The 22,669-nt window shown below is 41.2% G+C and overlaps 1 protein-coding gene and 1 pseudogene across 10 annotated transcripts in view; one reads left to right on the top strand and one right to left on the bottom strand.

The window, feature by feature from the left end:
* The window catches only part of tyf (twenty-four), a 486,874-nt gene that overhangs the window by 63,444 nt on the left and 400,761 nt on the right, over positions 1-22,669 (top strand). The gene's annotated exons all lie outside the window — the stretch shown is intronic.
* LOC136886922 (5S ribosomal RNA) lies at positions 11,303-11,422 on the bottom strand (annotated as a pseudogene).

The raw sequence follows: 22,669 nt of genomic DNA, 5'->3' as shown, positions 1-22,669 counted from the left end.
CGCTGAGTTTTTTTTCTTCTACGTTTCCAGTGCGACATAAATAGGCTTGCTATCGATTTGACAGTGGCAAGTGTAAATAAACAAGGTGCCTCGCATTTAACGTTTTTTTAACTTAGCCCGCACTATACTGGGGTACAGGTATTCCCAGCAAATTTCGGAAATAATAATTTATTTATTTATTTATTTACATAGTTTACGCCCACGTTGGAGCACTTAAATCAATCCAAATACACTACAGTCTTCACAAGATTAGTTGTAATGTTTTCTCAACTTCCTCTTCTCTTCCCAGAACTTCCTTTTTTCTGACCTGGCGGCCCTCTCTCCATCTGTAACGGTGTACTGTTTTCGTTTGACTGTTTTTAATTTTAGTCTTGTATCTCTACTTCTCTGAATCCTCTTCTCTTTTCTCTCTGCAGTTTGTTTCATTGTTATTCAGCTCTTCTAAATCATTCTGGACTTCAACAAACCAGTTGTTCTTGGTTTTACTTTTCCAAAAGAAATTGAATAATTGTTTTCTGGTATTCTTAACTATGTGGCTGAAAAGGCAATTCTCCTTTTTCGCATTGTATCCACAGTTGATTCATTTTCCCGATAGACTATTTCATTAGGCAGCAGTTTCCATTGTCCATTTACTTGATGTTTTTTTTATTGATGATTGTCCTGAATATCCTCGGAAATAATAATGATGGTAATAATAGAACAGAGATGGGAATTCTGAGGAATACCTTAGGTCCGGTAAAGGAAGATGAGGAATTTCGTAGACGGCATAATTCCGAGCTCTACGAACATATGGAAAGGCTCTCTGATTGTGCTAGGAAAAGGAAAGTAACTTTCCATGGCCATATATACTAGTAAGACTGTCTCCCAAAATACTGGCCAATCGGCTGTTCATCTTCTGGCAGAACAAGAAGATTCATACCACTTGGCTGACAGAGACTGAAGACATTGAAGAACTGGGAATATCAGCAAGTCAAACGGTCTATGCGACATGCCCTGAAAGAAGTCCGTGGATTTCAGGAAAACCCTCGAAGAAAGGTATCCCCTGGACAGTTGAGAGAATTGAGTTACGCCGGCAGAAAATGCTAATATACTGGGAAAGATCACAGCGCAACAATTGAACAAGCTTGGTCCAAAGTAGGCCCATTTATTATTAATCTCTTAATTATATCCACTTTTATATTAATCTCAGTACACGTTAATCTTGCTCCACTATTCGCTGTACATATTGGTAAGCCTGTAATTATTTTAATAAATCTACTAGTGACTGAATCGAGCATTACTATTTCCTTTTCTGTGCCCCATACGTCTGAACCGTATATCATTTTAGATTTAATCACAGCGTTGTGTACATTTCTTTGTACCCTAAAATCAATATTAGGCATCCTGTTATCTAATATTCTTATACTAGCTAGGGCTGCTGTACCAATCAGTTTTGCTCTCTTGACGTGTTCAGACCAATTTCCATTTCCTGATATGATAATTCCTAAATATTCTAACTTATTAACTACTTCCAGATTTACTCCTTCAAGATACCATTTTTCCTTTTTTGCTAATTTGTTCCCGTTTTTGCACACCATTACTCTAGTTTTCTGTGCGTTAATTTTCATATTCCACTCTTTACAGTACTTCTCGATACCATCAATACTTTTTTGCATTGCAACTGGCGTTAGTGTGAACAGGAGTATGTCGTCGGCAAAGACAAGACCAGGAATATCCTGATTTTCTAAACACGGCAGTGCTAATCTTTCCTCAACTTCAAATTCTAGTATATCGTTAATGAACAATAAAAATAAAATCGGTGACAATTTACATCCCTGTTTCAAACCCATTTTAGAAATAATATCTCCTACTACTACTCCTTCTTTGACTCTCACAGTACACTTTACTTCAGCATATATCTTTTCTATAGCCCTTATCATTTTACATGACACTCCTACTTGTCTCAATCTAGTAACGACTGCCCTCCTGTTCACAGTATCGAATGCTTTTTCTAAATCTGTTTATGTAATATAGAGCTTTCCACGTTTTTTCTTTACATATTTGTCAATAAGAGTTCTCACAATAAAAACATCTGGTGTTGTTTTCCCTCTTCTGAAGCCACTTTGAAATTTCGAGAGGATTGAATGTCTCTCTGCCCAGTTCCTTAGTCTATTTGCTAGCATACCCGTATATACTTTCCCCAATGTATCTAATAAGGTTATTCCCCTATAGTTTCCTGGATTTAATCTATCCCCTTTATTTTTGTATATAGGGCATATAATCCCCTCTTTCCAAGCTTTTGGAAATATCCCTTTCTCGAATATCTTATTGAATATCTTTGTCAAAATTTCCAACATGCCGCTTCGTTCTCCCACCTCTTTCCAAAATTCATATGTGATACCTGAAATAGCTCCTGATTTTCCCTTTTTGGCTCCTTGTAACAGGTTCCTTATTTCACGAGTCGAAATAGCCTCATCTAATTCAGGCAGAGTGACACTCAAACCCCTCGAAACAGTAATCCCCTCATTCTGAGCTCTCCATTTGTCTTCTTTATTTAATAATTTCTCGAAATACTGGACCCATGTACTATAACTTATATTGGTCCCCCCAGAGCCCGACTTCTTCTTGGTTATTTGATTTATTTTATCCCATACTTTCCTACTGTCATTGTCCTTACACTTTTTATTTATGTCTGCAGCCATCTTTTGTTGCCATTCCAACTTCGTCTTTCTTAACAATTCTCTGTATTCTTTCCTTTTTTTTTTTTTTTTTTACAAAATTCGTTTCTAGCTACTTGACCACCATCCACCCTGTATCTCCTAAGTGCCTTCATAACTTGTGACTTTTTCTTTACACATTCTGTATTATACCATCCACCTCTTATCTGCGTTTTACTTAGATTTTGCCTCATACCTTTTCCTGCCATTCCTATTAAATTTTCTATCCTGGTTAGGGCTTCCTCCACTCTATTCTCTTCTATCAATTTTACAATACCTATTTTCCAAATCTCAAAATTTTCTCCATTGAAGTACTCTCTGAATTCATTTCCTAATTCTTCTCTCCAACGATACCTAGCTATTTTCCTCTCCTGTACGCTATCGTAAACGATCTCTTGCGCTCCTATTTCTTGAATAATTATTTTTATAGATACTGGCATATGATTTGCCTCTGCCCAATCCTTAATGCTTATCTCTTTGATAATTTGCAAACTATCCCTACAGCATACAACTAGGTCAATTGTACTGCCCCCATTTTCTACTATATAGGTTAGTTTTCCACTCTCATCTCCAAACCACCACCCATTCAATATATAAAGCTCCTCTACCGCGCATAACTCTAGTAGTTTTTCTCCATTTCTGTTACATTCTTTATCCTGGCTATTTCTATTAACTAGTAATACCCCGTCCTCAAGTTGACTATAAACTGGTTTCTTGTCCCCTATCCTCGCGTTAAGATCGCCCATAATAATAATGCTTGAGTAGGCCCATTCGAACAGAGGCAAATAATAATAGAACGCAAAATCACGAGGAAAATTCGAGACCAGAAACTTCCAGGCGAACAATACGAGATTTAATGCAATGGCGGATTTTTGCATTTATCAGTACTAATAGAGGACATTTCGAAAGAGTTTCATGTCGTATACGTTCTGTTCCTGTGTGTTTCCCATGATTACTGTACTATGTAGGGTTGTAGAAAATGAGTTCACCGGGCGAGTTGGCCGTGCGGTTACAGGCGCATCCGGGATATAGTGGGTTCGAATACCACTGTCGGCAGCGCTGAAGATGGTTTTCCGTGGTTTCCGATTTTCACACCAGGTAAATGCTGGGGTTGTAACTTAAGGCCACGGCCAACTCCTAGGCCTTTCCTATCTCATCATCGCCATAAGACCTATCTGCGTCGGTGCGACGTAGAGCCACTAGCAGAAAAAAAAAGGAAAATAAGTTTCAAGATGTAAGTTAATCAGTGACTAGTTGTACAGTTCTATTCCCTATTTAATATGTGCATTTGTTGAGGTTGTCAGTTTAGTGATTATGAAATCTCATTTTGTCGGCAATGGCGTCTTCTGTCTTAAAATCTGGAATTATTAGCACGAGCTTAGGAACGGTTCACAGTTTATTGAATTGCATTAGGCCTACATAGTTGATTAAATATTCAGCCTGTATGAAAGGGTGATATGCCGCAGATGGAGGTAACTGACAACGCAGCATACTTCTTAGTTACTGCTTTCGCCGCTCAAATGTCAGACTCTAACTCTCGTAGACCCAACTATACATTACCCGCTCGATCCTTTGAAAGAAGAAAATCATAACTCGAAATGAGTAGGAACTCTAAAGTAGATTACTAAGAATTTTATTGGTGTATAAAAACTGTAGGCATTGAAGGATTGCACATTGAAGGAGAATGTTGACCACCACCACGGTAATCACAATGGCAGATGTACTTGAATCTTCATGCACCTTGAATGTTAATAGCATTGTGCGATCCTCTTTAAACCTTATGGCTCCCTCAGAAACTTCATATCTGATATTAAGCGTGATTGTCTTAAGCAGTGCAATAAAACACGTTCTAAATAATACTCAGCCTTTTCTCCTAATCGCGAAGCAATCGAGAGTATTACGATTACATTTATTTGTACAACAGGAACACCGCTTAATGAGTTCGAAAAGAAAACTCTTTCCTTTCGAATTTTTTATTCGGCAGGGAAGTGATGTGCATATAATTGTGTGGATAAGACTGGGTTCAGCTTTCTAGCCACATAAATTAAATCACTTCTGAACCAGATATTCCTGTGAATGAAGTTGAGTACGCATTGAAAACAGCAAAAGAAAAGCAAACCAGTGCTCTGGAGTAGGAAATTTAATTGTTTCATTATGGATTGTCATGACGAGAGCATACCATTAGTCTTTGCATCCGTACTTTTAATGTGTAAATTTGGCTATTAAAAACAACTCAATTACGTCAGTATTGATATTGTCGTAAAACTTACCGAATTCCCATAAATTGTGTGTCCCCAGCTGTTAAATCGTCATTTATACGATTGTATCGATAATGCCATCTGAGAGAGAGAGAGAGAGAGAGAGAGAGAGAGAGAGAGAGAGAGAGAGAGAGAGAGAGAGAGAGAGCGTGCACCTCTCGATCAGTGGTTGATAAGTTTTATAGGCTCATAGGATATTGAAGTCCACCGCATTTTGTTTCCTTCTGGCTCGGCGATGTTAGGGCATCCGAAGTCAACGGAGTCTTTTAATTTCCACCTCCCTTCACGACTCCCTTTTCTGGTAACATTTTATTCACGTTCTCATTTCTGTGGTCTTCTTCCTGATCATTATGGACTTACAGTTTAGTACACTATAAAAACAATCACGATATCAACTATCGTTATCACCCTTTAACTCGTCACCATGATGATAGAACAATATTTCAATGTCACCGTTGTTCGGCATTGGACTTCGCACCGAAATTCTAAATTTGTGGATAACTCTGTTATCACAGTCCCTGCAGTAATGCGACCTATTGGAGATCCTTGGCTGCATAAGAGACAACGCATACCTCAGCTAACAATAATAGTCGGTCAGTGTAATGTTGTTGTTGATTGATGAATTTTAGAGATTTCGGACACTTTAGGTCATCATATTTTATTTTCTTCCTGCTCAGTGATACTCAAAGTACTCAAGGCCTAGGCTTTATGATTCCGTTTTCCCCTCATTCTTTGAGTGATCGTACCTTCATGGTTTTCTTCTCATTACGATAATCTTCAATCTCTTCCCGACCACGCTTTTTCTCAGGTTATAAATACAATCGCAACCACCACCTTCGCAGGGTAGTTCTTAATTATAATAACCATTTTTCCTCACCAGTGATGCTTGCCCTTGATAGACTTGGACATAAAAACTTAAATCCGTGAATTATTATGGTTCGTGCGGTAAAAATTTATTAAACATGATATTCACAAATATTTTCTATAATACTTTATGCACGCTGTTGAGAGTTAATGTTTCCGGATATACTTGGAAATTTGTGGAAAATGTGAGGACGCGAATATCTCCGTTATTATAATTCGAAGGTAAACGTGCGTTAAACATACGGAATCGGGAATTATATTCTATGCATCTTTTAAAATTGACACATTTTCGATAATGCTGATATTAACGGGGAAATAACGTTCCCTGTTTCGATCCCCTTAATATTGCTACGGCACTGTATTTATATCAAATAATATGTAGTCTAGTGTGCTCCCCGGATATCCCTGAAATTGAATACGGAGTTTCAAGAAATTCTGTCGGTCTTTGTTCCCGTTATGCTTAGGCGAACATCCAAACAGAATAACATTGAACTGAACCTATTTTCGACCTAATCCGAGATATGAGTACGAGGCCAAAATTTGAAGTGCACATCGAAAATTGTTAAATTATTCAGATTTTTTCTTTTTCACTTTTTTTTTCTCTCTCTCTCAGCGTCGCATTTGGATCATCTTCAATACTCAGTTTTGCCCCGTGCCGGTTGCCTTATTTCATTTTTGTCTTTTCCTCGGTACTTTGCAGTTTCACTTCTTAGGTTTGTCAGACACTTCTTTAGCTTTTCTTTTACCGGGCGAGTTGGCCGTGCGCGTAGAGGCGCGCGGCTGTGAGCTTGCATCCGGGAGATAGTAGGTTCGAATCCCACTATCGGCAGCCCTGAAGATGGTTTTCCGTGGTTTCCCATTTTCACACCAGGCAAATGCTGGGGCTGTACCTTAAGGCCACGGCCCTTCCTTCCAACTCCTAGGCCTTTCCGATCCCATCGTCGCCATAAGACCTATCTGTGTCGGTGCGACGTAAAGCCCCTAGCAAAAAAAAAAAAAAACAAAAAAAAAAAACACTTTTCTTTTAGCATCCATACGGACCAGGTGACCAAACCATTTGAGTGACTGCTTATCAGTAGTATCCACCTAATAGTTTCTCTTGTTACTGAAATTGACTGTTATATTACAGATTCCACGACCGTTCCGGTTCAAAATTGCATTTGTTGACTGAAGTCCCCGGGCAGAGCTGTATTTACTGGCCGTGATGTGTGTGCGAAGCTAAGCACCTTGCTGACGTATATTAGCTAGCGGATTGTGCTTCTTCAAATAACCTGGGTGAATGATGGTCATCCACGAACATGGTGCTCTGTTCTGTCTCCTCTTGTATTTATCGACCCAGTGAAATGTTACCGTTGCTCTATTAAACTCTTTTACACGATATAGGATAACACAGTTTTAACTTCCGTTTGCATTCAAATACATCAGAGACGTCATTTCCCGGAGATTTCCCTCCACTTATTTGGGTTCGGCAGTAGTGTGAATTAAGTCCAGTTTTACGGCCGGGTGCCCTTTTGAAGCCGACCCTGTATAGAGGGATGTATCCACTATTGCGCGTTTCTGTGGTAGTTAATGCCATGTGTTGTGTAAAGAAAAATGTATATTAAGACGATCGCAAACACTCAGCTTCCCGATCTAGAGGATGTAACCAAACGCTGGTAAAATCCACGGCTTAGCCGTGAATCGAACCAGAGGCCCTATAAACCGAAGGCCATTCCGCTGACTATTCAGCCAAGGAGCACGGCGCTATGCCCTGGAAAACACTCGTAGTTCATGGACACAGCACGGAATGGCGGTGGGACTGTAGCAGTGAGTCAAACTCTGTGCAGAATGGATGCGACGAAACAAGAACGGCGTTGGGAGTAGTGGAATAGCCTCCATACTCACTGGACTTGTCTCCGTGCAATTTTGACCTCGTCCCCAAATTGAAAGAACCATTGCGTGGGAGACGGTTTGGGATATGATAGGACATTGGCAACGCAGTGAAACATGAGACTGCAACATTCACACATAGTAAGGCGACTGGTGTCTCGTGTCTGCCGTATCGTCGGCAACGTGTTATGGACGATCTGATTGAAAAGTTTATCGTAAATGTTCCAGTAGGGTCTCTGGGGATAAACATGATGTAGCACAAGGATTTCCTGGCTGACAGATTCCTCGCTTTATATCCCACACCTGGTAAACCTACTCGGTATTATTCATACATTCCATAGCACGTTACGCTCCTCACTCCTATCTGTATATTTTCACTTGTCTGGTAGGTCCCCCGTTTGTGCGGAAAAAAGAGTTGCCTTGATGTCACAACCCTTGTATCTACTGTCCGTTCGAAACATTAACTAAAAAAAAAAAAAAAAAAACCTACGCCGGGTTGTCGAAATTTGTTCTACACGAGTTCTTTGACGTCCCCCAAACTAAAGACTAGGAGCCGTTGCGTTTAAGCACCCGCTATCTTGGGAGCAGAAATCCACGAACCTACAGTACTACGCTGGCATAGCAGGGGAAGAAGTGATGCTCCCATGTGGCGCGTCCCGAGGGTCGTAACCGGCTTGCCGCCGGACTTCAGCGAAATACAATTGCTCTCGCGGACCGAACACACAACCCCCTGTGGTTGGGGGGACTCAGACGAAGAGTGAAGCCTGTAGTAAGAGGCGACTAAAAGGGACGGCCAAGGTATGATAATACAACCATGTGATTACTTGTGATTAGTACTATTACGTGCGGAACACCATTGGTCGACGTTACTTGCGGCTAGTACCACCTTGCGAGGAAAACAATGGGTCTATGTTACATAGAAGCGGTGCCCTTATTCGAGGAATACTACAGGTCTGTGCGTTGTTTGTGGAAAGTGTCATCGTGTGCATTCCACCGGTCAGTTCCATTATGTTCAGCATGGGTCTGCATTACCTATGAGTAGTACCACTTTATAAGGAACACCACGGGTTTACGTTGCCTGTAGTTGGCACCACTTTGTGATAAAAACCGCGGGTTTGACTAGCGCCCGTGATGGAACACTACGGGGCTGTTGCTTGTGGGCGTTACCATGTTTTACACGCCGTGGTTGTACATTGCCTGTGATTAGAAGCACTGTGTGAGCGACGCCATGAGTATACGTGGCCTGAAATTAGTTCCACTAAGGACCGGTAGTATAATGAGGGTTCAAACTGAAGATAGAGTTAAACTGTAACTTGAGTTTAAACCTATGTTGAGTCTTATAATGGCCGGTCTAAGTTAAACTGAGGTGAAGAAGGAAATATACGACTTGCAAGAAAAGATGACTGATAATGTTTTCACTTCTTGTACGTAAAATGGCGGATACAAGCAATAAACGTTGTCCTAATTTTTCTTGTAAGGAAATAGAATTGCTTGTGCAATTTGTACAAAAATATTTACATAGTCCGGGAAACAGTGGCCTTATGAATTCCTTCGAAATCTCCCATTTTACTAAACATACTACCGGAGGCATAAAACCGCAATGCTATTAGTAGCTGACCGAGGGGTTCTACAGCATGATTTCTGAAATAGAAGGAAGTTACTTCATGTTCTAAAATTTACACTTTTGACATTTAAACAGTTGAAAAAATCACTTTTACATTCTTACCTTTTCGTTGCACGTTTTATTCTAGCACCAATTTGCTGAACTAGGGTTATGACAGTCTGTTTTTGTAAGCCTAAACCTATTTCAAAACTATTTTTCATTTCATACATGAAAGTGACGTCCCCTTGCTCGGAAAACTCGTAATGCCCGTGATCGTTCGATAATTTGAACCACTTCTTCGTCATTGCTTAGTATTTCTTCAAACACCTCAAAAATATCTTAGAGATCCATTCGTTCTGCCATGTTGTAAGGTTATGTATTCTTAAACTTCAGTTTAAACGGTAGATGAGTGGCAGTAAAATTAATCTCTAGTTAAACTTAATCTTAAGTTTTATAATACACGGCCAACAGATAAACGGAAGTTTAAACTGAACCAACAGTGTAAACTTCTATTATAATACCGGCCCTAGGTGAGGAACTCCACGGGAATACCGGCGTCCGTGATTAGACCCACTATGTGAGGAGCACCATGGTTCTGCGTTGCTTGTAATTCCCTTATGTGCGAAACACCATGGGTTTGTGTTACCTGTGAGTGGTGCCATTGTGTGGGATATACCATGGATCTTACCTGTGATTAGTAGGCCTACCACAGTGCGAGAAACACCATGAGTCTACGTTACCTGTGATTAGTACCATTATGAGGGGCCGGTGACCTGGAATTTGGACCCCTTTAGATAATAGGCATCATCCCAATGATTAAGACATTGTGAATAGAATCCACTATTATTGTTTCACGATCATTTTCTCATCACCATTCTTTTAATATTCTAGTCTGTGGTACATTTTGAAGTTTTAATTTGCATGTCGTTGCACCTCGTAGCATTATTGGCCGATGGGGTAGCTGTTAGGCCCCTTTAAGCGATAATAATAATCTACGGTTCTCCATTTCCATTTCCAGGCAAATACCTCTGCAGTTCATATTCGTAGGCCTCAGCTAATTCCTTCCACCTCCTTACCCAAATTCATTGACCAGCATTAATTTCTTCATTATTAGCTCCTCAACTGAGGTTGGCGTAAGAAAGGGCATCCGGCCGTGGAAACTTGCCATAAAATATAATTTCGCCTCATCTCATACCTGGTCCCGTATTAGGAAACGGTACTGGCATACTGCTACTGTTAAGTATTTGAACAACATTGACTAATTCAGTCAAGTAACCATGCAGTGGTAATTTATATGACGTTAATAATCAACACACTAAACAGCCGTAACTAACTGTAAACAGTCAGAATCATAGTACGGAAAGCATAACACAGTCATTAATCATTATCATGTGATGCACCAGTCATTTGTACATGTGCTCCCCAGAATGAGATCTGCGGCTGATTCCATCGCATCGAGAAGTTTTCTTGTTTTCATAAGAAAAATAACCTCATTTCACCTCACACCAATATCCTGGTTTCTCTTCAAATCCTGGCCGCAAATACACGCGAGGAGTCAGCACACTAACACATCGTTCTCTCAGCTTCCTTCTTATAAACCTGGGCCTGGTTAAATGCTTCGTAATAACGTGAATCAGACGTTTAAGTAAAGATTTTTTTTTTTTTTTTGAGTGAATTGAGTATTTACACTTCGGAATTGAAATCTGTCTTACTGAGACTGCTGTCAGGCCTACGTTTCTTAATGCTATTTGTTCGGTAGTCGATCTTGAAAGATCTTTTGTCCCTACTTGCACCATATGTTATGAACCTGCGTGTATTTGGAAATTGCGGAAGTGTAAAGTGTTGAATGTGAGGAAAGGAACGTTAAGGACGGCACAAACACCCAGTCCCTAGGCCTGGGATATTAATTTAAATTAAAAAGCCCTGACCCGGCCAGGAATCGAACTCGGGGCCGCCGGGTGACAGACGGACGCGTTGCCTCCTACACCGCGGGGCCGGACAAAAGGGAATTGAACCAACGGCACGTGGTGTTCCCAAGCGGTCACCCATCCATGTACTTGAGCACGCCCAATGTTGCTTAACTGCGGTGATCGGGCGAGAACCGGTGTATTCAACATGGTATGGCCGCTGGTCAGGCCTGCATTGGATGGAGATCGTAATGAAAGTTTAGAAGACTGAAGTAACTATGATTTTCAGTATGCACTATTTATTTATTTATTTATTTATTTATTTATTTATTTATTTATTTATTTATTTATTTATTTATTTATTTATTTATTTATTTATTTATTTATTTATCGTATGGCTGTACGACTACATTAAGAATTCGAAACTAAATATTTATATACTATTGTATACGACTGTACAGTGTACAGGTTGTATCAAAACGTTGAATGGATTCCTCATACCGAGAGGAGAGAGAAAGTTGCAGAGTTATCTGACTTTTAACGTTAAGGGAATACGACACTCCCAACACTGTTGCACTGTTACACGTCTGGAACGCCAGCTGGAACACACTGTTCATGTATCATGTGAAATCTTCGAAGTGACCTCCTTCTGCCTGAATACAGGCCTACGCTCTTTTTCGTATTAATTCGCCAAATGCGATAAAAAAAAATGCTTGGTGTAGTGCCTACTGTCTGACATGCTGTCATGCGTGCATGGAGAGTTGATTCGTCAACAGCAGTCATATACCAGACTGACTTCACGTGTCCCCAAAAACATAAGTCCAAGCAACAGCAGAACGATAGAGATCGCTGTTTTAGAATTGATCATAAAGTTCAAGATCTCCTTGTAGTTCTTGGTATGAGCGCAGATGACATTTTGAAATGATGTGCTCCGCAGTCTGTTGGACAGTTCCACAGTTGGTCAGATCAGCTGTAGAATCCCCACTTATGGAGCAAGAATGCACATCGGCAGTGTTGTTCGCGAACGGTTCAAAGCCGACCTAGTCCTGCGAGGTAGATCAAGACCCCTTGGAGCATGTTTTTCAAAATTTTATTTTTACAAGTTGCTTTACGTCGCACCGACACAGATAGGTCTTATGGCGACGATGGGACAGGAAAGGGCTAGGAGTGGGAAGGAAGCGGCCGTGCCTTAATTAAGGTACAGTCCCAGCATATGCCTGGCGTAAAAATGGGAAACCACGGAAAACCATCTTCAAGGCTGCCGACAGTGGGTTCGAACCCACTATCTCCCGAATACTGGATACTGGTCGCACTTAAGCGACTGCAGCTATCGAGCTCGGTAGGAGCATGGTTTAAACGGAGCATTCTCGACCGCTCTATAACTGCTCCTTTTTCCATCTTTCACGTAGACTAAAGTCTGTTTTTGACAGCTCCCTGCCTGTGGTGATTGGCGATTGATTTTAGTCTATAGCTGCAAAGGCCCTTCATGTTCCTGTGAATAGGTAGGAATGTGTTGGACAAGATCTTATTTTTACTCTCGGTGTAATGTGTTTTGAACGCCGCAGATCTGGTGGGGTAATATGAGAGATGGTAGCCAGCATGCGTGGCTTCACATCCTTTCGTAATCAATCTTACAAGGAGCACTCAACTTTTTCAAAGCTGGAATTTCGTTCGGTTTGTACAGGTAGCTGGCCGAGGTGGTGGGTTTCTCAGCAATAAAAACGGTTTGGGCCCAAAGTGGTATTTAGAGCTGTTTTGGAATCGGTGGACTTTGTGCTAGGCGCGTGGAGGTCTGCCTGCTTTTTCTTATGGATTCGTTGTGTACGTAGTCGGACTAGGAAGTGGTTCGTCACTCGCCGAATGTTGCAGCCGTAGTGGTGGCTGCGGCCGGACCCACCACACGCCAAGCACAAAGCGGACCGCCCTGAATATTACTCTGGGTCACATCAGTCGGGTACCTGGTGCAACCCGAACGAAGTTCCACGATGAAGGGAAACGTAAAAATATTGTTACCTATATCGCGAATTTCGTTCTTAACAGCTTGTCATTTTACTTGTTTCATTTTGTCATTAAGTCCTAATATCACATAATACGGAGCACTGCTGTCAAAAATAAGTCATATGTTGTTTAATATAAAATATCGCGAGTATCATTAAAATCATAACATAGTCCTTAATTATGAACTAGACTAAGATAGAGACCTAAGTAATTCACGTATTGGTATAACATTATTCTTGCGACAGCGACTGAGCTTTTTTTTTTTTTTTTTTTTCTGACTTCATTTCAGGACGTAGTTTTAGGCATTTTAAATCATAAAATTGGTTAAAATAGAACCAATTGGGGCGTAGTGGGACAGATTATAGTCTAATTTATCCTGTTCATGGTAACGGGCAATGGCTTTTAGTGCCGCGAATGTCCGAGGACATGTCCAGCTCGCTTGGGGTAGGTCTTTCTATTTGACTCCCAAGGGCGACCTGCGCGGCTGAATGTGGGATGATGACGTAGGGAGAGGGAAACCCACTGTCGGCACGCAGCCTACTCCTGTCGAATAACACCAACGTTCATGGCTTAACGTCTCCATCCGACGGTCGAATCACCGTGAACAGCGTCATGTACCCTCACTCCATATGAACACTGCGAAGAGGCTTGGAATTGAATCCTGGCTTTTGGCACGCAATCTAGTAATTCAGAATTGTATATCACCACATCTCCTACCCTACCGACCAACATTTTGATGGCAAAATGTTCTTCGACCAACAGGACTCGAACCGGCCAACCAGGGTGTCAGACCTTTATAGACTTGATGCAGATTAGTTACTACTAGAAACTTACGTTAATATTTTGTCGATGGAAAACCTACCATGAGAAATGTTAACGGTAATCAAAAGTTAATTGGTTCAAAGACCTCGAAAATGTCCTGTTCCTGTTATCTTCACGTTTTAATCTTAGCTATAGGTCTAGCAGTCTTCTTTTATGTCCATGGTACGCCCCAACACTCCAGTATTATTCTCTATGAGGAGACAAGGTAATTAAACTACTTCGTAGACAGGAATATGTACGGAAGAGGTGTTGCGGATGCAGTTCGTGTGACGTCATTCCCCAGTGTCCTAGTTAAAAATAATCTCTCGTGTAGAAGACTGGGAGTTGGTGTAGATTGTTCTAATGCATTTGATGTTAATGAGAAGGCGGATAGAGCAAGCAATCCTACTTCCGTAACATACTCCACCTCTTGGTTGTAGAAGACATTCTGACCTTACTTAGAGGGCATGCTAGGATATTTTTCATGGCAACATTTTAAAGTGTTTCGAATGGATTGCTTTTAATTTTTTTCTATGCTTATCTCCTCCTGCAAACATTTTAAACGTTTCTGAATTATTGTTCTTTCTTCTGCGTTATCTGCATGATACCCGCGAGATTCGCTTGCAGGAGTTTTTTCTGCTTTCATTGCCTTCTATTACCTGAAAGAAATTGTATGGCCGTGGTAAGAAAATCCCCTAATAGCAAATGTTCTAGACGTCCATGATTCAACCATATAGTAACGTATTATGTTAAGTTTGCGTAAGTTTTCAAAAGTGTAGATTTGAAGAATGTAATTCAACCAGTGGGTGTTAGCTTTTCACTACTAATAATTATTTTGGCGACCATTATGGAGTAGTTTCCTCTCTGTCTTGCCTTCTGTGATCAGTTGAATCAGCCGGGCTGAGTGGCTCAGATGGTGGAGGTGTTGGCCTTCTGTCCCCAACTTGGCAGGTTTGATCCTGGCTCAGTCCGGTGGTATTTGAAGGGGATCAGCCTTCTGTCGGTAGATTTACTGGCATTTAAAGGAACTCTTGCGGGACTACATTCCGGCCTCGGCGTCTCCGAAAACCGTAAAAGTAGTTAGTGAGATATTGTCCGAATCCTTGGCTGAATGTGGTCAGCGTTGCGGCCTTCGGTTCAGAGGGTCCTGGGTTCCATTCCCGACTGGGTCGGGGATTTTAATCGCGTGTGACTAATTCTTCCGACTCGGGGACTGGTTGTTTGTGGCTGTCCCTACACTTTCCTCTTCATATTCAGACAACACACTACACTACCAACCACCAGAGGAAACCACAATAGTGATCACATCCCTCCACATAGGATTGAGTCAGAAAGGGCAACCGGCCGTAAAACAGGGCCAACTACACATGTTCGACATAGTTTGCTCACCCTACAAGGTGTGGGAAAAGAGGTCGAAGATGATGATGCTATAGTTTCTTATAGCTACGAATGTACTTAAAAAATAATAATAATAATAATAATAATAATAATAATAATAATAATAATAATAATGTGGAGGCAGTGGTGCTTGTATAATGTCTGTTTCAACGAGACCTTGGAAAATAACACATTTTTGTTTAGAAGCGTGTTAAGAGCAAATGGAGAGTCTAAATCCAGTGAACTGTAATTCATTGAAATTAGCAAAGCTTGGATTTCACATAGTAAAATGTGCCCATTTCTCTTGTTTAATATTATTGCAGACATAGTGATAAGTTCTGTAGTGGTGCAATTCATAATCTGCTCTGAAATATATATCTGTTTTCTTGAATCAAATGTTTGGTACACAGTTAAAAAAAATTAGGGGAACATGTTTTGTAACGTCTGGTATGTGAACGTTAATTTGGTAGATGGGGCTCCAGTGGTCGTACAGCAAATCTTGACCTTAGCTACTCAGGGTATGTCAGATCGAAGTTATACTCCATCTGTAGGCGTAGCCATGCATTACTGTCAGGTGACCCCTCAAAACAAAGTGAATAGCGGTGCGTTCGTGTGTCGTTGTGAGGTACACAGACTAGTGCGGTCATTTGAACACGTTATACGTAAACCAGCACATCCCATGAGACATCTTAATGAGGTGCAAGTCGCAAGGGCCGTCACTTTGATCCAGGAAGAATGAACCTTTCGCCGTGTTGCTGTGGATTTCAATGTGCCTCCGCCAGTTGTTCAACGCTTGTGGAATCGCTACAGTGAGACAGGCCAGTTCACAAGGAGGGTTGGACAAGGTCGTGGACGCATGACAACCCCACATGATAACCTATATCTGACCATCTGTGCGTTGCGGCGTCGTTCAGTAACTGCCAGAGAACTGCAATAAGACCTCAGGAGGGCCACTGGAGTCATGGTGTCTGACCAAACAATAAGGAAGAGGTTAAGCGAAGTGTCCTTACGACCCAGACGTCCTGTTAGAGTGCCCCGTTTAACGCAGCAACATCGCACAGCTCGCCTTCTGTTGCCCGTACCCACGTCAACTGGCAACTTCGCCAATGCAGACCTGTGTTGTTCACAGACAAGTCCAGATTTCCTCTGACACAGCGTGATGGACGTCAACGTGCATGGAGACGCCGTGGTGAGCAGTACATGTCAAATGTTGCCCAGGAAGGCGACCGATTCGGACAAGGTTGTGTGATGGCGTGGGGTGGCATGAGTATTGATGGCCGTACGGATCTTGTCGTCCGTGGTAATCTTACCGCCGAGGGGTACACCAAGCAGATAGTGCTACAGCATGGGTTGGTTGCTGCGTACGGTGTTCGTCCCGAATTCGTACTCATGCACGACAATGCCAAGGCTCATGTAGCGCGCATCACCAGAGCTTTCTTGCGAGAACTGGACATTCAAGAAATGGAATGGCCAGCAGTAAGTCCCGACCTTAATCCCATCGAGCATGTGTGTGATAGGCTTGGCAAAAGTGTTAATGGGTGCCCTGTTCCATCACAGACTCTCCAAGACCTCGAACAGGCTCTCATTGAAGAATGGGACCCGATACCGCAACGTGCTCTCCGTCGACTTATACGGAGCATGCCACGTAGGTGTCAAGCTGTGATAAATGCTCATGGAGGACATACACCACACTGAAGCTCTCAAAACTGTGATAAAAATCCACCCTGGAGGACTGTTATCATATTGTTTTCGCCCCTATTTGGACATTTCCATTTGTGTTCTGAAAATGAACGTGAATCCATGGATGTTCTTTTGTATACTTCAAGGGTAATAATGAAAGGTTTAGTGGGTACTATACCTGGGTGTGAGGTATTGTTTTGTGGAGCATGGCATACGTTCAAAAACATGTTCCCCTAATTTTTTGAACTGTGTATTGAATGACATCGAAAACTTCTTGTAGACAACATTAGCCCTCGCTGCTATTCAGTATTAGTTTCTGTGACGTCTGTGATGTAATGTACTTACCATTTGCATACAGTAAACTCACGGACATCCGTGAGCTGATTATATGTTTGCATGTCCGTGTGTTCGTCATGTGTAAACTACACGAATAACGTATAGACTTTGAAAATGGATGGCAACTCGGCTCGCTTGTGGAGCATAACGTTTGCTGACTCGCCTTCGCGGGGTTGCTGTTTCTTTCTAGGTCATAATCGAATGGACACCGCCTCCTTATAAGACTTTGTGAACGTCAATGAGGCCAACATCCAGAAGTGGTTGAAGATCGATTCTTCGGAAACTGGCTTTCAGCACATGGCAGCTAAGAAATGCTGCGTACGGCTGCAGACAAGCTCACGGTTAAGGAGAAAGACTGTTATGGACATGTCATTAAGTACAGCGTAAGCTTTCTGACAGTATGCTTTTACAAATCAACGATTAATATAAAGCTCAAGCGACATTTTGTTGATTACAATTGTATGGAATATAAATAAAATTATGTAAAACAAAGCAATATATCTCGTTGCGTAGAAAAATACATCGGGTTATGGAAAAAAAAAGGGTTCTTGATAATTGTGTGATTGTAAGTTTTCTTAATATGGAATGAGGTATCGGATGTTCGTTTCGAGCTTTCTTCCATGATAGTTTTGAAGTTATTTGTATGTTTTAATATTTAATGGCATTTTGGGGTGTCATTCCTCCTTAGCATACGTCATTTATACGAAAGGATTATCTACGTTTGAAAATATATTTGTATTCAATGTTTTTGTTAAAATTGTATCTGAATGGGCAAGTAATCTACCTTCTCCCTGTTCCATGGTTTCTCGGCGGGACCGCAATACAAAGGAGAGAAATAATAATTGAATACCCTTAGCATACATGGTTCTGGCTAGGCCCAAGACTCGGTGAGCGATTGCGTTCTCCTCTATAACTCGTGCAGTTATTAATAGCTCTGATTTTTCCAAATACTGTACGCGTACTGTATATAGAAACATCTACTATGGACAACTTCCCAGCTTCTGCATTTAACATATGAAATTGATAGTTTAAAGCATAGTAGACGTAATGAATATAATGCGGGGGTCACAAATAACTAAAAGTAAAATGATGAGATTGCACAAAGATAAAGTTTCATTTGAGCTGACGTAGAAGTGTTTCAAGGTTTATTTGATTTACCTACTTGCTGAGCTGCAGCATTCAGTATGGTGATTCCGTCGATGTGCTGATGTCTATTTGCACACCCTATTACCAGTCATTTTATTGGATAGTACAGTTGACAGTTATGGTGCTTCGAAGTCAGAATCATTACACAAACAATTTAAGCTTAAGCAGAAACTTAAATAAGCCACAGATGCCACTTAAACAAGGCTCGTACATTGACTTATGCACTGCGAAAATTTGGCCATGCTTGCGTATGCGCAGGAATTCACTTCTCATCGTATGTCCGTGCTGTTGCTGGGAATATGTTTCATGGGTAGATTATCCTGTAACATAAATGAATGAAAAATGCAACTCGAACTATACTGCAAACTTCAGTTCGTTATAAGTCGACATTTTATTAGGGATCATAAGGCAGCATAAACATATGTATATTTTATTTTCATGACCGTATTGAAAATAACCGATCACCGGTGGGATCCGAACCCACTGTCTTTCGATTTCGCGTCGGATGTTGCATCTTTTTTCTATGGTGGCTTAGGTTATATTTGTTCGGATTGCACTGTTGTAGGTTTATTTCTGCTAGCCAGTTATTGTGGTTTTTCACATAGGGTGAGGTTTAGAATTTTCTTTGTTAGCCTGTTGTCCATTCTGCGTGTGTCCGTAAAAATAGAATGGCCTTTTTTCTGATGTGTGATTTGTTTCTTCCGTAACTTATATTTCTGTTTCATTATTTTCGGTTTTTTTTTCTTTTTTCTTTACGTCGCACCGACACAGATAGGTCTTATGGCGACGATGGGACAGGGAAGGGCTAGGAGTGGGAAGGAAACGGCCGTGGCCTTCATTAAGGTACAGCCCCAGCATTTGCCTGGTGTGAAAATGGGAAACCACGGAAAACCATTTTCAGGGCTGCCGACAGTGGGATTCGAACCTACTATCTCCCGAATACTGGATACTGGCCGCACTTAAGCGACTGCAGCTATCGAGCTCGGTATTTTCGCATTTTGATCTTAGGCATTTTCTGAGGGTTTTTTTGTCTTGTTTTTCGATCTCCCACCAGCAATCAGAGTTTCGAATACGTGAAAGTGCTTCTGGTTTGACGACTTGGTTGTTATGTCGTAGTTTTACGTTTTGTGGGATGGATTTGTTACATCTGTTCCTGGTGATTATGTAAGCTTGTGTAATTTTTGCTGTTCTTGCTTTGCTTGCTGATTTATCCCCGCTGGTTGAGTAGGTATACATACGGTGTTTATTCCTAATTTGATGATTAAAGGTTGGTTGTTGAATCCTGATTCAGTTCCTTCTTTATATTGCGTCTTTTCATATCAAATTTGAGTCCAATTTTGCCGCTATTTCAGGAAGTTTTTCTGCGAACTGAATTGCTTCTTGTTTATTGTTCGATGGGATTGTAAGGTGTAACGACTAGACAATCAAGGTGAGATGTCTGCCAATATGTAGGCCTATCCCTTTAGTTTGAATTAATATTGTTGTAGCAGTAAGCATGAAATTAACTGAACTGTTAATCGCGAATTACTTTACCGAGCTCGGTATGTTAGATACAAAATACCTTATTCATAAAGCGTGTTGCGATACACATTGTATAATATGTTGCAGTTATTCTGTATTTGTGTTCCGAAATATGCATTGTCCCGATCATAGGCATAACTTGGAACATATTGGGTCGTTGCATAAGTTCGTGTGGTATTCTTTTGGGTTGACAACAATGCGGCGTGAAGGGGTTGCTTATCGTTATTCCATTGATTAACTGAGTTCGGAGCTTGTGTGTTGTGAAACACAGGTTTTCTTAATTGTGAACGAATAATTTGTGTATATTTCAAACTGATATGGAATGTCCAGTTGAGAAAAGTGAGCATTTCCGACACATTTTGCAAGAGGATGCAGTGCAGCAGGAGCTGCAAGGACAATTTGTGAAGTGTAAGGGAATGAAGCAAGTGTGGAAAGAACAGCACAGAATAGTTTTCCCGCTTTCTAGCAGGACGGTTTTTCTTGTCTGATGATCCACGTTCTGGAAGACCTTCAGATTTGGACAAAAATCGCGTGAATGAGTTGCTTCCTGAGAATCCTCGTCAAACAACGCGCGAAATGGCGCAAGTTTTTGAATGTGATCAGTCAACTAGTGTACGCCATTTGCATTCGATGGGCATGGTATAGAAATTGGGTATATGGGTACCACATGTGCTAAGTGACAGTAAAAAAAATAAATTTAAAAAAAAGGTAAACATCTGTTCGTCATTGCTTGCCTGGCACCGGTTGGCTTGTGATAGGCATGAAGCATTCCTTTCGAACATAGTCACCAGTGACGAGAAATGGTGCCTGTATGTCAACATGAAGAGTGGCTCAGCCCATCAGAAAAACAAAAAAACAAAACAAACCTCCCCGTGCCAAGGATAGTGCCCATCCACAGAGAATCTTGTGTGTTTGGTGCAACAAAGATGTCATTCTTCATTATGAACTTCGTCTGAAAAACGCAACGATTACCTCTGCTGTGTAAAGTGACCAGGTAAGACGGCTTGCCGTTGCTGTCAGCAACAAAAGACAAAGACAATAACCAGTCTTATTGCTCCATGATAACGGTCGTCTGCATACAGCGCAATTGACCAAAGGTGTGATTGCTGAACTTGACTGGGAACCTCTTCCCCATCCTCCGTATCACCCTGACCTTGTCCCCTCAGATTTTCATCTTTTCCGCTCTCTTTCTAACCACATTCAGGGGCAAGTGTTTCCTGACAAAGCTTCTCGTGACCAATGGCTAACAGACTTCTTCCAGTCAAAACCAAAACAGTTCTGCAGGAGAGGCATTCAACTGCTACCTGAACGTTGGCAGAAGGTCATAGAGTGGAGGTGAATACATCACTGAGTGATTGAGTTATAGTGCGTTATAGTGACAGTAAAATAAAATAAAATAAATTATAAAATATAAGAACCGCACGAACTTTACGCATCGACCCAATATTTAAAACATAGAGTACAGAGAAAAGTGTAGAATTTTGTGGCGAGTGCGCTGGAAGTTTGTGCTCTAGGTTTTATTGCTTGTGCAGAGCGCGTCGTAGCGAGCAAGTGTAAACCCTGCAGGGTGTCACAGCCAGAGACGTCTGTCTCTTCTGCCGCAGCGTAGAAGTGAACTGCTCTGTGTTTGATCATAAATATTTAGATAACTTGATACGTATTCCTAGAATGAGATGCTTGTGATATGCCGAGTATATTCTTAGTCTTCATGTTGGTTTTTTATCCGTTCTTCCAGGAAAATAAAAGTATTGTGATTAGTAGGGCGAATTTATACGCGTACTGTAGATCAGATTGCTGAGCGAGTGAGATTGCAGTGCGGTAAAGGTCGTGTAGCTGTGAGCTATTCATTCGGGAAATGGTGGATTCGAATGCCGCTGTCGGGAGCCCTGAAAATGATTTACGTGGTTTTCAGTTTTCATAACAGACAAATGCTAAGGCTGTACCTTAAGACCACAGCCGCGTCCCTTCCCGGTCCTAGCTCTTTCCTATCCCATCGTCGCTGAAAACCTGGTGTTAGTGCGACGTTAAACCACGAGAGAGAGAGAGAGAGAGAGAGAGAGAGAGGTGGGGCTTAAATTGCAATGTTTTGTAGGGAGGAAAGTATGTGAAGGACATGGAATTAATTTCAAATTGTTTTTATAAGCTGAATATTTTTATACAGAAATACAAGTTTTTTTTTACGGTATGAATATTTCCTATTTCGTCTTAGTAACTGGAACCTAGTAATATTTAATTATAATCATTATGATGAAATTAAAATTGCTACGGTTTCAACGCTTTAATATCATGTACTTATTGTATTTCGTTTTAAACTATAAAACTATGCAAGTAAACGAAGATTGCAATTAAGAAGGCTTTATTTCTGTGTCTGTAAAAGTTGTCAATTTGGCTATTAATATTAACCATATAGTAAGGAATGTTTTTCATCTTCCAGTGTGAACGTCGTCTCTTCTTGTGGCTGAGTAGGGGTGGGGTGTGTAGAAAATATCTATAGCATTCCCTGTCTGTCCTAAAAGGTGGTGCACCGGGCGCGCAGCGGTGAGCTTGCATCCGAGAGGTAGTGGGTTCGAACCCCACTGTCGGTAGCCCTGAAGATGGTTTTCCGTGGTTTCC

The sequence above is a fragment of the Anabrus simplex genome, chromosome X, assembly GCF_040414725.1.
Source record: "Anabrus simplex isolate iqAnaSimp1 chromosome X, ASM4041472v1, whole genome shotgun sequence".
Lineage (NCBI taxonomy): Eukaryota > Metazoa > Arthropoda > Insecta > Orthoptera > Tettigoniidae > Anabrus > Anabrus simplex.
Note: the sequence above shows the minus strand (reverse complement) of the source record. Positions and strands in the feature narration are given on the sequence as shown.